General features: G+C 29.6%; 1 long non-coding RNA gene across 1 annotated transcript; it reads right to left on the bottom strand.

Annotated features, from left to right (window-relative positions):
• Positions 1–1,063: 1,063 nt before the first annotated feature.
• Positions 1,064–1,799, bottom strand: LOC110870890. Its single transcript, XR_002553327.1, has 2 exons — positions 1,585–1,799; positions 1,064–1,417 (listed from the first exon to the last, which is right to left on the bottom strand). It is a non-coding gene; the product is annotated as an uncharacterized LOC110870890 (long non-coding RNA).
• Positions 1,800–6,702: the final 4,903 nt, after the last annotated feature.

Here is a 6,702-nt window from a genome sequence, read left to right as displayed (position 1 = left end):
ATTCGATTCGAAATTCGAATAAAAATTATACACTTTTATTTATTATTTTTATATATAATACATATATAACTTTTATTAGGCTATACTATAAACTATTTTCAATTTTTTTTCCAAGTATTAAAATTACCCTTTACCAAACCCACTACATGGCCCATAACTAAAACCTAAGTAACAAATTTATCAATAGATTTCTAAGAGTAAAAATATTAACTTGTAATGTGTAGTGGTTATTCCCGACTTCTCGTTTTGAATTTTAGACTTGTGGTACTTTATTTGGAACTTTTTAATGTTTTTAAAGAATCTGAATTTATTCGAATTCGATTCGAATTCGAACTTTTAAGTTAATACGAATCGAATACGAATTGGGTTTTTTATTAAAATACGAATTTGAATCAAATTCGGTAGGTTTTAATCGAATTCGAATCGAATACGAATTCAAGGAAAAATAAAAATTATTCAAACAATTCGATTCGAGTAATTCGAAAATTTGATATACGATTCGATGAACACGCCTATTTATAGATGTATGACTGTAGCAAATTGGTGTAAATTTCAGGGTTTTGTAGATGTTTAAAACAAAAACAAAAAATTGAAAAGGGTTTATTACAAATTTGATTTTTTTTTTCAAATCACACCACAAATAGGATTTTGGATTTCTTTTCTGAGAAAGATTAACAGAAATGTCAAAAAGAAGAAGGGTTCATCTTAAAGATTACTTTTATTTCTCCTAAATTGACAAAAAATACACCTAGAAAATCGAGAAAAGCTTTGAACGAATTACTTAAAAAACCTTAATTTACCAATTAAGGTTTTAGATTAAAAGAAAGTTGCAAACAAAAAACAAAACGGATAGGAAGGTGGAACGTGGATGGTGTTGCGGCGATTGACGGCTGTTCGCTGGACGTAGAGATGGGCAGGGGGCTAGTCCGGTGCTCGGCCAAGTCCAAGGTGGTGGTAGTACCACTTTAATTGCCTGAGAATGGAAGATGCTTTGCCTAAGGGAGTTATATGATATATATATATATATATATATAAAGTGTATGTGTGGTTTTTTGGGTCTGGATTGTAATCAATTCAATTGTTTTTCCTTAAATCAAATAAGAAGTTATGCAAGTAAATTTCTCCAAAACCTAGAATGTATCTTCAGTATATCCCTTGCTTTTTTCCTTCATCTTTCTTCCACAATCCACTTGCAACACCAACATAAGCTTTTCAACCACCCCCAACTCAATCTTCTCTTGCAAAACACGCGCACTACTACCAAACATCGCCACCAAATACAATATCCTCACCGCTCTCCTACTCGCCACCGAAGACACACCAAATACCATCTTGGAAACAACCGCCAAACCACCACCATGTCTCAATAGCTCTACCCATCCATCTGCAGACTGACATACCTGCACCAAAACCAACACTAAAAAAGAAGATGGTAAATCTAATGCCTAATTCAAATAAGTAAATAAATGTTTACTTCGTTTAGATCTGGCAACAACGGTCCGCTAGGCACAACAAACTAAAAAAACAACAGGTAAAAGATAATAGTAAATTTACGCCTAAGACAAATAAGTAATAAATGCTTACCTTGTTCTGGTCTAACAATGACGGTTCCTTGTTATAAGAACGAAAGCTAGATACGACTTTGTCTGCGTGATCATCATTTATTCTCTCATTATAAGAATCAAGGACTGTAGACCCCTCTTAAAAGAACAGTGTGGTAAGTATTTCATAAACAAAAACAAAAAAAAAAAACAAGTTATAAATACTATACCACACAACTTTCCGGAATAAACATGCTCGTGTTGTTGCCGGACAATTCACCAAAAACACAATTGAGGTCGAACCAAGACATGGTGAAATCATTTGTCGAAAAAAAAAGACGAGAAGAAGAAACAAGGTTCCCCCGTCTCCTGTCAGCGTTTATAAAGGCAGGAAGATGAATTTAATTTCAAAGACCAATACGGGTCGTATAGGTCTCTATACAACCTGTATAGGGCTGACATAATATCACATCCATCCTTTTCTATCACTATTGAGTGACATCGTACTACGTCGTACCTAATATAGGTCGTATAGATCTACACGACCCAAATAGGGTTTGCACGTGATAAACAGTGTTAGCCTTTGACTGACATTGAGAATTGTTATTGCCTTATACAGGTTGTATAGGTCTATATGACACGTATTGAGAGTTTCAATTTAATTTTTTAAGGTGTGCCAATAATATGACCTATTTATATACATATGTGATTATTTTTATAATGTTTTAGAAAATTATGTAAGACATACTTTATACCACTTAGTTATTTTTATCTAACATATATGTACTGCTGTAGAAATCGGATTAGGCGGCCGATTAATCGGCGCCTAGGCGCTGATCGGCGATCCACCGCTCTGATTATCCCAAATCAGTCAACTACTTAGGCGGTAAAAGTCAAAATAAGTCAAAATCAGTAAAAAATCGGACTAGTCGGTCAAAAAAACAGGTCAAAACTAGATCACAATAGGTCAAAATCTGACCAAATCTATCGAGTGGAATGAGTTCTTACCTTGATTCAAACCAGAATCAGACCTGCATCCGTAGAACCCCATTGAAGAAATAATTGTTTAGATGAAGCGAATGTGGGGATTAGGGTTTGTGTTTTGTTTTTGTAGCTGATGAACGATCAAGATTGGAAAGTGCAGCGTATGATGAGCGTGGGTAAAGGATTAGGTTTTATTATGTTTGGGTTTTTTTAACATTCAACATCCCTCTATCTTTCACTAATTTACATATCTTTCCTAAACTTGTATATTTACATATATAAAGTATAAAATAACTCTATATTTATATAAATTTGTAAAATTATATATAAAAGTCCAATCCAATTAATCCCTAGGCAGTACATCACTGCCCGATTAGCGTCTAGTGATTTCTACAACATTGTATATATGTATCATTTTAGATAACAGTTGTTATATTTATATAAAGCAACTTTAGATAAAAGTTGTAATATATATATATATATATATATATATATATATATATATATATATATATATATATATATATATATATATATATAGGGGAAGGTTCATTTGAGAAGAAAATTAAATTGAGAAGAAAAAGAACAAAGGGTACAATTGTAAAACATTAAATAGGTTTATATAGTGGAGGGTTCAAATGAGAAGAAATTTTTTGTAAGAATAAAAAAGAACAAACTTCAACCAATAAAAATGCTTTATTTTACTTCATTTAATTTTTGTATTTAATATTGGTGTAAGGGTATATTGGTAAAATTAGATAGATTATTAATTGTTAGTCTTCCTTTTTAATAGCTAACTAAAATTAAATTTGTAACTTATTTTCAAAAAAAAAAAATCTTTTCAAAGAAGAAAAATTTTAATTTAAGGTGTAGGATAAATTATGAGGTGTGTAGGATGAATTACGAGTTGTGTAGGATAAATTTCAATATGTGAAGGATAAATTTAAAAAAACGTGTAGGATAAATTTTGATGTTTCTAGGCAAAAATTTTAGTGTGGAGGATGATAATATTTATGACTAATTAATTGGTCAAAAAGAATAATAAATGAAGTAAAATAAAGCATTTTTTTTAATATATATATATATATATATATATATATAGGGGAAGGTTCATTTGAGAAGAAAATTAAATTGAGAAGAAAAAGAACAAAGGGTACAATTGTAAAACATTATATAGTTTTTTTTCTCATCTCATTTATGATTGTTTTTTGACTAATTAATTAGTTATAAAGACTATCATCCTCCACATTAATTTTTTTGCCTACACGCATCAAAATTTATCCTACACATTTTGAAATTTATCCTACACATATTAAATTTATACTATACACCTCGTAATTCATCATACACATCTCGTAATTCATCCTACACTTTAAATTAATTTCTTTTGTTCTTTGGAAAAATATATTTTTTGAAAATAAGTTACAAATGTAATATAGTTAGTTATTAAAAAGAAAGACTACCAATTAATGATCTATTTAAGTTTACCAATATACCCTTACACTAATATTAAATGCAAAAATTAAATGAAGTAAATGAAGGGTTCTTATTGGTTGAAATATATTCTTTTTTATTCTTACCAAAAATTTCTTCTCATTTGAACTCTCCACTATATATATATATATAGGTAGAGAATCCTTTACATTAATCTAATATTATGAGAAGGGTGAGAAATAATGTGGTGATGACAAGTTTCTTATATCTAAATTAATTCAAAAGGGTGAATTAGTAATGTTTATTTCTTTCAATTAATTGATTAAAAGATAACTGCCTAAAATAACCGCTACCCTTTATTATCGGAATTCGAATTTAAGAATTAATCTACGAATTTGTGTCATCTCGTTCACCGGTTTTTAATTCTGTAGTGTTGTATAATTCTGTAGTGCAACAACCATTCAGAACTATATTGTCACACCCTGACTTTTGTGGAAGCGTATGCGTGTGACTTAATCGGTTCTCATTACATTCGATTATAATAAACAACTATATGATCAAAATGGTGTTCATTCATTCAAAGGTTTGAAATATTACAACACAAGTCATTTAAGTTTCAACCCAAAACCCTCAAGTTATGATACAAACAAAAGTGGATGACATCTAAACTTGAAATTTACGTCTTGAAAATAACACCAACGCCCAAGATCCAACTTGTTTCCTGAAATACATGTAAGTTTTGGGAAATCGTCAACATAATGTTGGTGTGAGTTCATGCAGTTTTTGTATAAACATTTAAGCATTCGTTGTAGAAAACATGGTATGTAACTGTACTGAAATATGTACTTCTGTAAATGTAAGGAAATCGAGATCGCTAATGGTTTGCAAGGCCATTAACATGTGACACGACATAGGAAGCATCCAAACCATAGGCATTTTTAGTTGTCGATTCATGACTAGAGACACAAAAGCACTGCTTGGTAAAAGAGTGGCCAAGAGTGTGGTTGCCTGAAACCCATTAGATCTAACCTTTTGTTCCACGGTCTTGGTATGTAACTGATTAATGGTGCTTATGACACCCTATTCGTGACATGATCTAAAGTATCATTCCTTAGTTTTTGTATTCAACATACCATAATATATGTATTTTTCCCAAGTTTAGAAAACAAGTAAAAGTTTAAAGTGGGGACATGAACTCACAACTTTTCGTATCCTGCGCCGTAAACATCACCGGTTGGTTTTATAGCGTCGTGACCTATACGTGTTCTATTAATGTTAGTCACTATACTTGTATCGCACAAGTACAAGTCACCATCTTTTATGTATATGTTCTTTGTTGTTAAAAATAATTTATATTTTTAATTATGTATCTTACTTATATTATTTTCCCAAAAATAAATATAAGTATTTTGTATTTTGTATTTTTCACCAAAAATCAAGACTTTGATTTCTATTACTTTCCGGAATTATATTTCTTAAAAATAATATATTTTTAAGACTTGTATGAAATATATATTTTGTCATGCTATGAAATATATAATTTATTCTTGTTATCCACCCAAGTTATATATTTTCGTCCAAAAATATATTTTAAGTTCATAACTTGTCCAAGTTAAATAACATGTTAAGAAATATATTTTCATAAATATATTTTCTTGTATTTGTCCATGTGATTCTTATGTATTCTCATGTATTTTGTATGTGTATTTTTGTATTCTTACTCCTTAGGAGTATTTAGTGTATTTTCAAGTCCTAATACACTACTACATATAATACACATAATATATACTTAGCATAAAATTTGGTGATCACTAAATATATATATCTTCCCAAAAAAATATATATATATATACATACTTTGTTTTAATTTTAACTTGAAGAAATAATCATTTCTTAACTTGTAATTTCTTACAAAAAATAGGGAAAACTTGGTAAATATTTTTAGGTGAATTTTCAGGGAATAAGTTTCACCAAAGCTTATATTTTTCTAAGTGTCAAAATTTTATAAAAATTTTGACATAGTTTCCCCTAAAAATGGAGGTTTCCCATGTTTTCAAACCATGTGTTTATTTTTTTTCAATCATCAAAACAATTTACAACAACAATCATCAACAACATATACTAATTTCTTCATATGAAGCATCATGGTGAACTTAATTCTTGTTAAACATGAGTGGTCTTTTAGATCTACACTTTACATAATGTGATCTTTCCAAAATAAGTGTTCTTGTACATTTTTAACCAACTTTTTATAAGACTTTATTTTACTAACCAACTCACCCATGAGTTTAATGGTTTCAAAGTTTGTAAATCATGTTTCTAAAATCACTTTTGTGTTTATTAGAAAGATCATAATTTTTAACATCCTGTTTAACCATAGATCTTTCAAGGTCCATGCTTAATATTTTTAGATCTTTCAAAACAAGCTTTATGTTATATTTTTAACAAACTTTCCATGGGTTTTAGTTTCAAAAATTAATTCTACACAGACTTCATCACTTCAAAATTACAAGTTTATGCACAAAATTCATATTTCAAGTTCACATTATGCTTCACATGTTCACCTTCTAGTTTAACCATGGATCCTTCAAGAACCATGCTTAAACTTGGTAGATCCAAGTTTTAACATACTTGATCTAACCATAAACACAAGATACCATATCAACAACTTCATTACATACACTAAAATTTCATGTAATCACTTATTTTCTTCATGATTATGTTAGATCTTTTCATTTTTAAC

This window comes from Helianthus annuus, chromosome 8 (assembly GCF_002127325.2).
Source record: "Helianthus annuus cultivar XRQ/B chromosome 8, HanXRQr2.0-SUNRISE, whole genome shotgun sequence".
Lineage (NCBI taxonomy): Eukaryota > Viridiplantae > Streptophyta > Magnoliopsida > Asterales > Asteraceae > Helianthus > Helianthus annuus.
This window is presented reverse-complemented; position numbering and strand designations above follow the sequence as displayed.